The sequence below is a fragment of the Gorilla gorilla genome, chromosome 1, assembly GCF_029281585.2.
Source record: "Gorilla gorilla gorilla isolate KB3781 chromosome 1, NHGRI_mGorGor1-v2.1_pri, whole genome shotgun sequence".
Lineage (NCBI taxonomy): Eukaryota > Metazoa > Chordata > Mammalia > Primates > Hominidae > Gorilla > Gorilla gorilla.
The window spans coordinates 107,668,799-107,684,927 of NC_073224.2; the positions used below are offsets into that span (position 1 = coordinate 107,668,799).

General features: G+C 40.0%; 1 pseudogene; it reads left to right on the forward strand.

Moving 5' to 3' along the window:
• The first annotated feature begins 7,349 nt into the window (after positions 1-7,349).
• On the forward strand, positions 7,350-9,850 carry LOC101127333 (angiogenic factor with G patch and FHA domains 1-like; annotated as a pseudogene).
• Positions 9,851-16,129: the final 6,279 nt, after the last annotated feature.

A 16,129-nucleotide genomic window follows, 5' to 3' on the forward strand; every position in this document is an offset into this window, starting at 1 on the left:
AAGAACACAGTCAACAAAAGCAAAAATGAACAAGTGGAACTATGTCAAAGTAAAAAGTTTCTGCACAATAAAGGAAAAAACTCAACAAAATACAAAGACATTATAAGGAATGGGAGAAAATATTTTTAAACCATATATAGGATATTATGTTACTATCCAAAATGTATGTCATACTAATCAATACAAAAAAAGAACCCACAGCAGAATTTTTATTTTATTTTATTATTATTATACTTTAAGTTTTAGGGTACATGTGCACAATGTGCAGGTTAGTTACATAGGTATACATGTGCCATGCTGGTGTGCTGCACCCATTAACTCGTCATTTAGCATTAGGTATATCTCCCAATGATGTCCCTCCCCCCTCCCCCCACCCCACAACAGTCCCCAGAGTGTGATGTTCCCCTTCCTGTGTCCATGTGTTCTCATTGTTCAGTTCCTACCTATGAGTGAGAATATGCAGTGTTTGGTTTTTTGTTCTTGTGATAGTTTACTGAGAATGATGATTTCCAATTTCATCCATGTCCCTACAAAGGACGTGAACTCATCATTTTTATGGCTGCATAGTATTCCATGGTATATATGTGCCACATTTTCTTAATTCAGTCTATCATTGTTGGACATTTGGGTTGGTTCCAAGTCTTTGCTATTGTGAGTAGTGCCACAATAAACATACGTGTGCCTGTGTCTTTATAGCTGCATGATTTATAGTCCTTTGGGTATATACCCTCTAATGGGATGGCTGGTTCAAATGGTATTTCTAGTTCTAGATCCCTGAGGAATTGCCACACTAACTTCCACAAGGGTTGAACTAGTTTACAGTTCCACCAACAGTGTAAAAGTGTTCCTATTTCTCCACATCCTCTCCAGCATCTGTTGTTTCCTGACTTTTTAATGATTGCCATTCTAACGGGTGTGAGATGGTATCTCACTGTGGTTTTGATTTGCATTTCTCTGATGGCCAGTGACGATGAACATTTTTTCATGTGTTTTTTGGCTGCATAAATGTCTTCTTTTGAGAAGTGTCTGTTCATGTCCTTCGCCCACTTTTTGATGGGGTTGTTTGTTTTTTTCTTGTAAATTTGTTTGAGTTCATTGTAGATTCTGGATATTAGCCCTTTGTCAGATGAGTAGGTTGCGAAAATTTTCTCCCATGTTGTAGGTTTCCTGTTCACTCTGATGGTAGTTTCTTTTGCTGTGCAGAAGCTCTTTAGTTTAATTAGATCCCATTTGTCAATTTTGGCTTTTGTTGCCATTGCTTTTGGTGTTTTAGACATGAAGACCTTGCCCATGCCTATGTCCTGAATGGTAATGCTGAGGTTTTCTTCTGGGGTTTTTATGGTTTTAGGTCTAACGTTTAAGTCTTTAATCCATCTTGAATTAATTTTTGTATAAGGTGTAAGGAAGGGATCCAGTTTCAGCTTTCTACATATGGCTAGCCAGTTTTTCCAGCACCATTTATTAAATAGGGAATCCTTTCCCCATTGCTTGTTTTTCTCAGGTTTGTCAAAGATCAGATAGTTGTAGGTATGCGGTGTTATTTCTGAGGGCTCTGTTCTGTTCCATTGATCTATATCTCTGTTTTGGTACTAGTACCATGCTGTTTTGGTAACTGTGGCCTTGTAGTATAGTTTGAAATCAGGTAGTGTGATGCCTCCAGCTTTGTTCTTTTGGCTTAGGATTGACTTGGCAATGTGGGCTCTTTTTTGGTTCCATATGAACTTTAAAGTAGTTTTATCCAATTCTGTGAAGAAAGTCATTGGTAGCTTGATGGGGATGGCATTGAATCTGTAAATTACCTTGAGCAGTATGGCCATTTTCACGATATTGATTCTTCCTACTCATGAGCATGGAATGTTCTTCCATTTCTTTGTATCCTCTTTTATTTCCTTGAGCAGTGGTTTGTAGTTCTCCTTGAAGAGGTCCTTCACATCCCTTGTAAGTTGGATTCCTAGATATTTTATTCTCTTTGAAGCAATAGTGAATGGGAGTTCACTCATGATTTGGCTCTCTGTTTGTCTGTTATTGGTGTATAAGAATGCTTGTGATTTTTGTACATTGATTTTGTATCCTGAGACTTTGCTGAAGTTGCTTATCAGCTTAAGGAGATTTGGGGCTGAGAAAATGGGGATTTCTAGAACACAATCTTGTCATCTGCAAACAGGGACAATTTGACTTCCTCTTTTCCTAATTGAATACCCTTTATTTCCTTCTCCTGCCTAATTGCCCTGGCCGGAACTTCCAACACTATGTTGAATAGGAGTGGTGAGAGAGGGCATCCCTGTCTTGTGCCCGTTTTCAAAGGGAATGCTTCCAGTTTTTGCCCATTCAGTATGATATTGGCTGTGGGTTTGTCATAGATAGCTCTTATTATTTTGAGATACCTAATTTATTGAGAGTTTTTAGCATGAAGTGTTGTTGAATTTTGTCAAAGGCCTTTTCTGCATCTATTGAGATAATCATGTGGTTTTTGTCTTTGGTTCTGTTTATATGCTGGATTACATTGATTGATTTGCTTATATAGAACCAGCCTTGCATCCCAGGGATGACGCCCACTTGATCATGGTGGATAAGCTTTTCCATGTGCTGCTGGATTCGGTTTGCCAGTATTTTATTGAGGATTTTTGCATCAATGTTCATCAAGGATATTGGTCTAAAATTCTCTTTTTTGGTTGTGTCTCTTCCCGGCTTTGGTATCAGGATGATGCTGGCCTCATAAAATGAGTTACGGAGGATTCCCTCTTTTTCTATTGATTGGAATAGTTTCAGAAGGAATGGTACCAGTTCCTCCTTGTACCTCTGGTAGAATTCGGCTGTGAATCCATCTGGTCCTGGACTCTTTTTGGTTGGTAAGCTATTGATTTTTGCCACAATTTCAGAGCCTGTAATTGGTCTATTCAGAGATTCAACTTCTTCCTTGTTTAGTCTTCGGAGGGTGTATGTGTCAAGGAATTTATCCATTTCTTCTAGATTTTCTAGTTTATTTGTGTAGAGGTGTTTGTAGTATTCTCTGATGGTAGTTTGTATTTCTGTGGGATCAGTGGTGATATCCCCTTTATCATTTTTTATTGCGTTTATTTGATTCTTCTATTTTTTCTTCTTTATTGGTCTTGCTAGCGGTCTATCAATTTTGTTGATCCTTTCAAAAAACCAGCTCCTGGATTCGTTAATTTTTTGAAGGGTTTTTTGTGTCTCTATTCCCTTTAGTTCTGCTCTGATTTTAGTTATTTCTTGCCTTATGCCAGCTTTTGAATGTGTTTGCTCTTGCTTCTCTAGTTCTTTTAATTGTGATGTTAGGGTGTCAATTTTGGATCTTTCCTGCTTTCTCTTGTGGGCATTTAGTGCTATAAATTTCCCTCTACATACTGTTTTGAATGTTTCCCAGAGATTCTGGTATGTTGCTAGATTCTGGTATGTTGTATCTTTGTTCTCGTTGGTTTCAAAGAACATCTTTATTTCTGCCTTCATTTCATTATGCACCCAGTAGTCATTCAGGAGCAGGTTGTTCAGTTTCCATGTAGTTGAGTGGTTTTGAGGGAGTTTCTTAATCCTGAGTTCTAGTTTGATTGCACTGTGGTCTGAGAGACAGTTTGTTATAATTTCTGTTCTTTTACATTTGCTGAGGAGAGCTTTACTTCCAAATATGAGGTCAATTTTGGAACAGGTGTGGTGCAGCACTGAAAAAAAATGTATATTCTGTTGATTTGGGGTGGAGAGTTCTGTAGATGTCTATTAGGTCCGCTTGGTGCAGTGCTGAGTTCAATTCCTGGGTATCCTTGTTAACTTTCTGTCTCATTGATCTGTCTAATGTTGACAGTGGGGTGTTAAAGTCTCCCATTAGTATTGTGTGGGAGTCTAAATCTCTTTGTAGGTCACTCAGGACTTGCTTTATGAATCTGGGTGCTCCTGGATTGGGTGCATATATATTTAGGATAGTTATATATGCACCTATTCTTGTTGAATTGATTCCTTTACCATTATGTAATGGCCTTCTTTGTCTCTTTTGATATTTGTTGGTTTAAAGTCTGTTTTATCAGAGGCTAGGATTGCAACCCCTGCCTTTTTTTGTTTTCCATTTGCTTGGTAGATCTTTCTCCATCCTTTTATTTTGAGCCTGTGTGTGTCTCTTCATGTGAGATGGGTTTCCTGAATACAGCACACTGATGGGTCTCGACTCTTTATCCAATTTGCCAGTCTGTGTCTTTTAATTGGAGCATTTACTCTATTTCCTTTTTAAGTTAATTTTGTTATGTGTCAATTTGATCCTGTCATGATGTTAGCTGGTTATTTTGCTCGTTAGTTGATGCAGTTTCTTCCTAGCCTTGATGGTCTTTACAATTTGGCATGATTTTGCAGTGGCTGGTACCGGTTGTTCCTTTCCATGTTTAGTGCTTCCTTCAGGAGCTCTTTTAGGGCAGGCCTGGTGGTGACAAAATCTCTCAGCATTTGCTTGTCTGTAAAGTATTTTATTTCTCCTTCACTTATGAAGCGTAGTTTGGCTGCATATGAAATTCTGGGTTGAAAATTCTTTTCTTTAAGAATGTTGAATATTGACCCCCACTCTCTTCTGGCTTGTAGAGTTTCTGCCAAGAGATCTGCTGTTAATCTGATGGGCTTCGCTTTGAGGGTAACCCGACCTTTCTCTCTGGCTGCCCTTAACATTTTTTTCCTTCATTTCAACTTTGGTGAATCTGACAATTATGTGTCTTGGAGTTGCTCTTCTCGAAGAGTATCTCTGTGGCATTCTCTGTATTTCCTGAATATGAATGTTGGCCTGCCTTGCTAGATTGGGGAAGTTCTCCTGGGTAATATCCTGCAGAGTATTTTCCAACTTGTTTCCATTCTCCCCATCACTTTCGGGTACACCAATGAGACATAGATTTGGTCTTTTCACATAGTCCTATATTTCTTGGAGGCTTTGTTCGTTTCTTTTTATTCTTTTTTCTCTAAACTTCCCTTCTTGCTTCATTTCATTCATTTCATCTTCCATCACTGACACCTTTTCTTCCAGTTGATTGCTTAGGCTCCTGAGGCTTCTGCATTCTTCACGTAGTTCTCGAGACTTGGCTTTCAGCTCCATCAGTTCCTTTAAGCTCTTCTCTGTATTGGTTATTCTCGTTATACATTCATCTAAATTTTTTTCAAAGTTTTTAACTTCTTTGCCTTTGGTTTGAATTTCCTCCTGTAGCTCAGAGTAGTTTGATCATCTGAAGCCTTCTTCTCTCAACTTGTCAAAGTCATTCTCCATCCAGCTTTGTTCCATTGCTGGTGAGGAACTGCGTTCCTTTGGAGGAGGAGAGGTGCTCTGCTTTTTAGTGTTTCCAGTTTTTCTGCTGTTTTTTCCCCATCTTTGTGGTTTTATCTACTTTTGGTCTTTGATGATGGTGATGTACAGATGGGTTTTTGGTGTGGATGTGCTTTCTGTTTGTTAGTTTTCCTTCTAACAGACAAGACCCTTAGCTGCAGGTCTGTTGGAGTTTGCTAGAGGTCCACTCCAGACCCTGTTTGCCTGGGTATCAGCAGTGGTGGCTGGAGAACAGTGGATTTTCATGAACCATGAATGCTGCTGTCTGATTGTTTCTCTGGATTTTTTGTCTCAGTGGAGTACCCGGCCGTGTGAGGTGTCAGTCTGCCCCTACTGGGGGGTGCCTCCCAGTTAGGCTGCTCAGGAGTCTGGGGTCAGGGACCCACATGAGGAGGCAGTCTGCCCGTTCTCAGATCTCCAGCTGTGTGCTGGGAGAACCACTGCTCTCTTCAAAGCTGTCAGACAGGGACATTTAAGTCTGCAGAGGTTACTGCTGTCTTTTTATTTGTCTGTGCCCTGCCCCCAGAGGTGGAGCCTACAGAGGCAGGCAGGCCTCCTTGAGCTGTGGTGGGCTCCACCCAGTTCGAGCTTCCCGGCTGCTTTGTTTACCTAAGCAAGCCTGGGCAATGGCAGGCGCCCCTCCCCCAGCCTCGCTGCCACCTTGCAGTTTGATCTCAGACTGCTGTGCTAGCAATCAGCGAGACTCCGTGGGCATAGGACCCTCTGAGCCAGGTGCAGGATATAGTCTCCTGGTGCGCCATTTTTTAAGCCCATCAGAAAAGCACAGTATTGGGGTGGGAGTGACCTGATTTTCCAGGTGCTGTCTGTCACCCCTTTCTTTGACTAGGAAAGGGAACTCCCTGACCCCTTGTGCTTCCCGAGTGAGGCAATGCCTTGCCCTGCTTCGGCTCACGCACGGTGCGCTGCACCCACTGTCCTGTGCCCACTGTCTGGCACTCCCTAGTGAGATGAACCCAGTACCTCAGATGGAAATGCAGAAATCACCCGTCTTCTGCGTCGCTCACGCTGGGAGCTGTAGACGGGAGCATTTCCTATTCGGCCATCTTGCCTGCCCCCCCACCCACAGCAGAATTAAAAGCAATTTCCTGATTAATAATTGGGCAAAATATAGAAAGAGCAATTTTCCAAAGGTTTACAAATGGCCAGCAGGTATATTAAAAATGCTCAACATCACTAGTTATTAGAGTAATTAAAATCAAAATCACAAGGAGGTGTCACCTTTTGTGGTGTTTGGATACCTATTATCAAACAGTCAAAAGATAAAAAGTGTTAGTGAGCAGAAAAAGAGAACACTTGTACACTGTTGCTGAGGATGTCAATTGGTGCAGCTATTATTAAAAAGAGTATTGAGGTTCCTTACAATTTTTAAACAAGAAATACCATTTATTCCAATTTGGAGTCTATAGCCAAAGGACATACAATCAGTATTGTCAAGGGTATCTGCACTGCTCTGATACAGATAAATAGATAAACTGAGAGATATATAATTTCAGCTTTAATAAAAAATGAAATTCTTTCATTTACAATACTGATAAATCTTGAAAACATTAGGCTAAGTGAAATAAGCCGAATACAGAAAAACAAATACTGCATGATCTCTTTTGTATGTAAAATCTAAAAAAGTAAATAAAAAATAAAAAAAACAGAAACAGAGAGTAGAACGTGGTTCCCATGGGCTAGGAAGCGGGAAAAGCAGGGAGTTATCCATGGAAGGGGCACACCTTCAGTTATAAGATGAGTAACTGCTGGGGACCTAATGTACAGAACAGTGACTATAGTTAATGTGTACTTGAAATTTGTTACAAAAGTAGATCTCAGGTGCTCTCACCACATATACAGAAACATATTAACTATGTGAGGGGATAGATATGTTAACTAGCTTAATTGAGATAATTTAAAGGTGTACAGACGTCTCAAAACTTTCTATTGTACACCCTAAAAATGTACACTTTTCAGTTTGTCAATCATAGCTCAATAAATGTGGAAAAAAATTAAGAGTAACCAGCAGGTCATATCTAGCCACATGGATACTCAATTTAAAACACTGTTTGCCACTCTTTCCAGCTCAACTCGGGAACGAAGGGAGCGCTTCTGGCCCGTGGACTTCGACGCTCCTCCTGCTGTCCCCGTAGCTGGGGAAGGTACAATCATTCCCAGGATTCCATGCTGCACAGATCTGGCAGGGCCATCGCCATCCCTTTGCTCCTTGCCGCAGTCCCGTTAGGCTCCGCGTTTGGGAGCCTCCGGGCCAGGAAGGCTGCCTGTGACTGCTCGCGCGCCCCCGTGGCCTGTGGCTCCGCGGCCTCCGCTTCGGCCTCGCGGAGCCACTCAGCGGACGCAGCCGTCTCGTGCCCGAACTCACGGCCTCGGAGCCCGGTCCCAGCCGCCATCGCCTTCGCTGTGGCCCCCCCTCCCCCTCCCCAAGCTCCAGCGGGCCCAGAGGAGACGGAAGGCGGAGAAGCTGAAACGCTAACGCGGAGCTGCACGTGGCAGGTGCGGGGATGGGAGAAGCTGGTCTCGCACAGGAGGGCTCCTCCAGAGCAGCAAGAGCAAAGGCCAGGAGCTCTGCACGCAGCTGGAAGAACTCAGTAACGTACTCCACTGTGGGAGAAATGAAGATAATAAAAGTCTGATGTAGAAGAACTCACAAAAAACCGTGCTCCTTGGGCAATCTCACATTATTTTTAGTCCTACTCTAATGATGTTAGTCTTCCAAATAAAGTGAGTGACCGAACTGTCAGATCAGCAAGATCAGGATATTGAAACTCCTGCTCTGAATTCTAAAGACTAGTTATAAATAGAATATGATGCTCACCCTGGCACTGATAGAACAGCAAACGGTAAATGTAGACAAAAAGGTCATTTGCCTCAAATTCACGGGAGTCAGCATCTGCATTAGCAGCAAAAGATACGTCCTTAGAAGGTTCTTCATTAGCTGGAAGTTTGAGAGCTGCCTCTGAAGCGGCTGTATCACAGACTGGATTTAGTTATAATGAAAATACTGGACTGTATTTTTACCACAGCACTGGTTTCTACTAAGATTCTGAGAATCAAATATATTATGATTCAATTTATTACTACCGTGAGGTGGAAAGTGCTCGCTATCAGTTTCATTCTCAAGTAGATTTGTCACCTTGTCAGACTTATAGCATAAAGCAAAGATAAAAAATTGAGAAAAGAGAGGATCCAGATTCTTCTACAAAAAAAAAAAAAATGAGGAAAAGGATTTGAATTCAGAGGATCAAAAAGCCTTCAGTGTTGAACATACGAGCTGAAATGGGAAAGACAATTTTACAAATGTGAAAGAAAGGCCAAAATAGGCATTCATCACAGAAATAATCCCCCAAAATTCACTGGTCCAGTTAGTGGAAATACTATGGAATCTCCTCTTAATGAAAACATCTCAATTCAACTTTATTTAAAGATGAGAAAGTCGCAGACAGTGATAGTGAATCAGAAGAAGGTGAAATCACAGACTCTCAGACCGAGGGTAGTTATGATGAAGACATTACCAGTGAAGGCAATGCAACTGCAAAAGATACTGAGGAGAAAGATGAGGAATAAATGTGGCCCCCATGTATAAGAGTAATTGTCATTAGATCACCGCTGTTACAGACAGGATCACTCTTCATCATTACTGCTGTAAAACCTGCTACAATTGAAAGAGAAAATGATATGCAGCATACTCTTCGAATCCCTGCAGTTGGTGTCAGTAAGTTTCATGCACAAATTTATTTTGACCATGGCTTACAAAGTTATGTCCTTTTGGATCAGGCAGTCAGAATGGAACAATTGTTAATGAAAAACGGATTATTCAGCTGAAAACTAAATGTGACCCTTATGTACTTGAGCATGGAGATAAAGCAAAAATTGGAGAGACTGTGTTATCTTATTATATTCACCCTGGCAGTAATAGCCGTGTTGGATGTGAACCAGTGCAGGTTAGATCTCACCTTTCCTTGATAAGAAAGATGAATCATTTGTTGGTCCAACATTAACTAAGAAGGAAAGGAGATGGAAAGAAGAAAAGGATTTTAAAAATATATTAGTAAAATATGCTTTACAGAATACAGACTACAAAGATGATAAGATATTGGAGAATCTAAAATATAAAGATAGAGCTGGAAAACATAGGGAACAGATTAGAAGTGAAGGAAATTTCCAAAGAGATGATGCTCCTGCATCTGTTCATTCTGAAATTACTGATAGCAACAAAGGTCACAAGATGTTGAAGAAGATGTGTTGAAAACATTAGTAGGCCTGGGGAAGGATGGTGGGAGAATAAAAACTCCAATACAGCTTCAACTTCGGCAAACGCAAACAGGATTGGAGACAGACAAACCATCCTCAATTAAAGAGGCTCACCTTCTCCTAAACAAGAACAAGAACAACAACAACAACAAAAACAAAAACAATGAAAACTAGGACAAAGCACAGGAGAGGATTGCTGAAAACTTTCCAGAAACTAAACTTCCAAAAGATGACCTAGGAACCAATCCTTGGGTAAAAGGGACCGAGGAGTGAAGGCTAATCAGAGAAGAAAACTCAAGCTTTTTTAAAAATAGCTTGGAAACTCTTATTTTATTGCAGAACGTTTCTTCCCCAAAAAAGTCAGTGGCACAAGGAAACTATGTCACAGTTTACCCCTTCCTGATTCAGAAATGTGTAATAAAATGTGGTTTGCAGCTTTTAAAAAACACTTTTTAGACTAATTATTAGTGACTGAATTAAGTTGTACAGTAAGTAAACTAAAGTTCACAGGGCACTGATGAGTTTATCAAACTTTACTATTGTATCTTGTCATTTACAACATCCATATAGGCAATTAGCCATATAAGCAAAATTCATATAACCACTTAAATGTACATTTGTCTTTGTCTCCATATATTCATACTAAGATGCACAGAAACTGAATATAAGATGCTCCATATATTCATACTAAGATGCACAGAAACTGAATATAAGATGCTCCATATATTCATACTAAGATGCACAGCAAAAGAAATATCGAAAGTCTACAAAAGTAAATCTGAAAATATACATCCTTTTTTATGCCCTTAAGGACTTAGATAAAAAATTTTGAGAAAACATGGATAGTGAGGCATACATTTTCTTATATTTGGAATAGCCTAAATCATATTGAAGAACTAATGAACAGGTGACATGTCATAGAAAATTAGTCTTTTATTATTTTCTTCTGTGAAGAATCTGAATGTGTTGATATGTACTATGCATTCAGGATTTGTAGTTGGTTTGTTTCATAGCTAATGAATATTTATACATGAATAACTGAGTACAGTATTGAAATAGTCATATGCTGGCATTCATGTATTTTATAAGTACTATTGAAGGCAAAGAAGTTGTGCCAGAAAAATCAGATTTCTAGTACAAAAGGAATACTTAGCCGGGGACTCAAGCTCAATATATTTATTGAAAATGTCCTAAATTGCCATAAAAACGTTATAACATTAAATAACTTATTTCAATAAATTATGAATTAAACAAAAAATACAAATGATATCTTTTATGGGTTAGGGAAGTGCTAATGAGACAGAATGGCAATTGAAGCCAAAAGATCTGAATTCAGGTAAATAACTTTACTCATATTAGTTTTATGTTAGAGAAAACAATACTTCTGACCATATGCTATTTATTGCAGTGGAGTATTTCAAAAATATGTACATAATATATAATTAATTTTCTAGTGATATAAAAGTAATCATATTCTATGAATTATTACAATATGATCTATTGATGGGAGGGGTGTTTCAAATGAAAAAACTTGGAATTTCTCATGAGGTGGTGATAGATGCCACAGAAAATCTATGTAAAATGTTTCACTCATATATGCAACTATTGATATTTCTGCTTTTCAGAAAAATAGTATACTTTAAACACTTAATCCTGACAATTAAAATCACCAAGAAGATACAGGAATTCACAGAATGCCTAATATACTTGAAAGGAAATTAAAAAAACTTCCCAGGACTGGAAGTAAATAAAGATAATGATCCAGAGAAGTAATCAATCTAAGAGGCCCATGCTCCACTCAGATGTGTCTGATCACAAGGATGTCAGGTCCATGTGTGTTGTTCCCTTCTGACAAGGCAAATGGAATAAACAAAGAGAAACTGCCTGCAGGTGTCAGAATGTGGTGTCTCCCATATGTGAGGATTAAATTATAAATTATGTTGCACACAAGGAGATGAACTACTGGAGTGAAGCATCAGAAGAAATATGGCACATAAATCTCAGATATTGAGTTTATATTTAAATGTTTAAGTCAATAAAATGGAAAAACAAGAAACCAAAATAATGTGGAAAGAATCTATGAGCTTGTCAAGCTATCTTTGGAAAATAGGCAAATGGAAAGTAAAGTATTGAAAGTGTTGTAAAACAATTTAATGTACAACCAACAAATTACATATTAAAATAGGCTGAGCCGAAAAAAGGACTAGTAAAGTGAAATGCTGATCACAACTAATGTAGTCATATAAGTTATAGAAGGCAAATTAATAGAAAATATAAATATATTTATATATGAGGATTAGATTGAGAAGAAATAAAAAGCACTTAATTGTTTTACCAGACTCTCTAAATAGGAAAGCAATAGTCAAAGAATCAGTGACTCATAAGTTTCAGAAACTGGAAATCAGACATGAATCCTTTAAAAGTTTAGGGTGTAATACATGAAAAAAAGTAAATTAAGAAATACTTAGAAGAAATAATAGTTTTGGTTATTGTGAATGCTACTTAATAAACATGAGAGTGCATTTATCTTTTTGACATGCTTATTTTGTTTCCTTTTGATATATACTCAGTAATCAGATTGCTGGATCGTATGGTAGTTTGATGTATAATTTATTGAAAAACCTCCATGCTGTTCTCCCTATAGAAATGGGAAATGATTGTACTAATTTACATTCCTACCAACAGTGTATAAGTGCCCATCTACAAATTGAATAAAGAAAATGTTATATATACACAAACACACGCACACACACACACACTGGAATAATGTTCAGTTATAAAACAGAATGAAGTTCCATCATTTGTGTCAACATGGATGGACCTAGAGGACATTATGTTAAGCAGAATAAGTCAGGCACAGAAAGAAAAAGACCATGTGCTGTCACTCGTGTGACATCTGAAGAAGTCCATCTCATAGAATTAGAGAGCAGAGTGGTGGTTACCAGAGGTCAGCGATGGCAGAAGGCTGAGGGAATGGGGAGAGCTTTGTCATTGGGTACAAAGTTACAGTTAGGAAGAATAAATAGTGATGTTCTATTACACCGTACAATGACTATCGCTAATAATAATGTACTGTTCATTCTATCATAGCTTGAAGAGAGGATTTTGAACTTTATTAGCACAGGAAGTAATGTTTAAAGTGTTAAACATGCTAATTACTCTTGTTGGATCACTGTACAGTGTATATGGTACAATGTGATGCAGTTAAACATCATATAATTAAGACATGATAATTATACATGTTTACGGAGCAAAGTGTGATGTTCACTGCATCACACTGTACCGTGTAGTATGATGCAGTGAAACAATTAAAGCAAGTAGGGTCTGTGATCTCTACTTTTTCTGAGGAGGATTTTGAGGGTTTCAGTCTTTAAAAGGGGTACAGCAGGCAGGAGGGAGAAGCGGAAAGAAAAAATAAGAGGGAAGGTGTGGCCACATTACTGTGAAGCTTCCATCAGGCTTGCTGAATCCACACATTGCATGTGAAAAGGAGCCAGTAGAGGGATATATTTAGCAAATGCTCAGCAAATCTGCACTTTACACAAGATAAAGCAAACACATAGTGGAGAAAGCAATCAAATATGTATTCCTCTCGGGGTGGGGGGCTGGGAAGGGTGGAGGGGAGGGACAAGTTCTAGTCTTGTCTTGTACTGTGAAGATAAGCTGTTAATTTACATTGTCAGGGTGAGTGAGGTCACCTGTGGAGATATCTGGCCTTCTATCTGTAGCTATCTGCTTAGGAACAAAAGGAAATGTCCCCTTACCCCTGTGGGTTCTACAGAATCTGCTACTTTCTGCAAACTCACTGCCACCTCAACAAGGTGCTGACCCCCACCAGGATGTCATATGCCAAGAACAGCCCACCAGCACAGCCCAAGGGCTGTGAGTCCTGGAGAAGTTGTGCTGGAACTGGAGGCGCATGTTTTCCAGTCCCAGAGTCTCCCTGACTTCACCATTCACAGCCTCTGTGCCACAGTTTCTCCCACTGCACCACAAGATGAAAATCCCACCTGAGGGCCGAGGGCCTCAGACAGACCACCACACCTGTTTAAGTGGCTGGAAAGGGTAAAAACCATGGGTGAGAGACTCTCCTTGCCCTGGGTCTCTTGCCCTAGAACTGATGTGCATCAGACCACAGCCATGTCAGAGGCATGTGAATCAGAGCAACTCCATCTTGAATAGGAGCTGGGTAAAATGAGGCTGAAACTTATGGGGCTGCATTCCCAGATGGATAAGGCATTCTAAGTCACAGGATAAGAAAGGCGGTCAGCACAAAATACAGGTTATAAAGACCTTGCTGATAAAACAGGTTGCAGTAAAGGAGCCGGCCAAAACCTACAAAAACCAAAATGGTCATGAGAGTAATCTCTAGTCGTCCTCACTGCTACACTCCCACCAGCACTATGACAGTTTACAAAAGCCATGGCAATGTCCCCTCAGGGCTGCTCTGTCTGTGGAGCAGCCATTCTTTATTCCTTTATTTTCTTAATAAACTTGCTTTAACATTGCACTGTTGACTAGTCCCAAATTCGTTCTTGCGTGAGATCCAAGGACTCTTTTTTCAGGTGTGGATCAGGACTCCTTTCCTGCAACATATTTCTGGTGACCAAAGAAGGGACTACAGTGTAGAAACCCTGACCCAACAGCTACCTTTGGGTAAGCATTGGGGTCCTGTAACATCTTTGTGGTGACCATGAAAACGACTATACTGAGAAAACCCCTGACCCAAAGGCTAACTTTGGGTAAGTGGTAGGGTCCAGTAATATCTTTCTGGCGAATCCTGAAGGGACAATACTGAGGACACCCCTGACCCAAAGGCAATAGACTGCAGCACTGATTCGATGACTTTTGGTAAGTGGTGGGGTACTCGGGTAAAGAATGGGATTGGGGACCAGGAGCTGTGACTCATGCCTGTAATTTCAGCACTGTGGGAGGCCAAGGCGGGCAAATCACAAGGTCAGGAGTTCAAGACCAGCCTGGCCAATAGGGTGAAACCCCGTCTTTACAAAAAAATACAAAACTTACCAGAGTGTGGTGGTGTGCACCTGTAATCCCAGCTACTCCAGAGGCTGAGGCAGGAGAATCGCTGGAACCTGGGAGGAGGATGTTGCAGTCAGCTGAGATCGCACCACTGCACACCAGCCTGGGTGACAGAGCGAGACTCTGTCTAAAAAAAAAAAAAGAATGGGATTGGGTTAGAGGCCCAACTAAGGGGAGTTAGAGTCTCTCCTACGACAGAGTGGGTTAGAGACCCCTCTTAATAAAAGGCAAAGACTTTGACAAACCTTGGGTTAGAGGCCCAACTTAGGAAGGTTAGAGTCCCTTATAAGATTTAGGGATTAGAGGGCCCTCTCAGTAAACTCCCTCTCAGCTAAGAACAGGTTTGGCACTATGGGATGTTAACTGCTATTCTCTTTGAATTAATCTGTCTTGCAGTCTTTGGTGATGGCTGTGGGTAAAAGGGTTAGGCATGTACATGATCCTGGGATATGGGGAGATTTCTCCTCCCTGAAAGGGGAAACTCAAGAGCTGATGGGACTGCTGGAAAAAAATCCCTTCCAGACACCAGCCACAGCTGCCTGAACTTTTGAGTGTTGCTGCAGTGGGTGAGTCTTTCTCTGGCCTCCCTGATCATTTCGTCTTCCCCACCCTGACACAGGCAATGCTTTTCTCTCTCTTTTACCTTTTCTAACTTTTCTATTACTCATGGTGACCATTTTGCCCAGAGACCACATGTTGAAACTCCAAGTCAGAGGTTGGATTGAAGATGAGGAGGCCCACCTGGGGGCAAATTGAAGGCTTGCCAGTTTGATATTGGGCGCTAAGCAGAGTGGCTAATGTTTATGTTTTATTACATGTATTTTGCTCTGACCAGGATGAAAAATAATAAATAATTTTCCTTTATGATTCAGGTTGGCCCCCAGCATGACGGTGCCACAAGTTGGATCACTAGGGCTGCTCAGGGAAATGGAACCCAGAAGTCTGTTATGCTGGCAAAAGGGTAATTTCTTGCCAATTAGATTTCTGGCTTCTCTCTGTGTGCAAATGGTTGAATTCACATTCCCACGAGCAGTGTGCAAGGGCTTTTCTCCACATGCTCATCAACATTTGATATCTCTTGTCTTTCTTCAACCACCATTCTAACAGATGTGTGATGATATCCCACTGTGATTTAACCTGAAAGTGTAAAACTCCTAGAATAAAACATTGGAGAAAAATCTCCTTGATATTGGGCTAGACAATACATTTCTGGATAGGACAATAACAGCGCAGACATCAAAAGCAAAAATAAGCAAGTAGAACTATACCAAACTGGAAAGGTTCTGCATAGCAAAAATACCAGTCAATGAAATAAAAAAACGGCATATGGATTTAAATACTTGCTAGCCATATATATAATAAGGGTTAATATCAAAATATATAAACCACCACAAAATTCCACAAACATAGAAGACCAAAACTTAAAAATAAATCCCTAGGTAGAAACAGATCATAAAAGTAAACTGAAGAACAAATGTATTGATAGACATATGTTAAGAAATGAAATATATT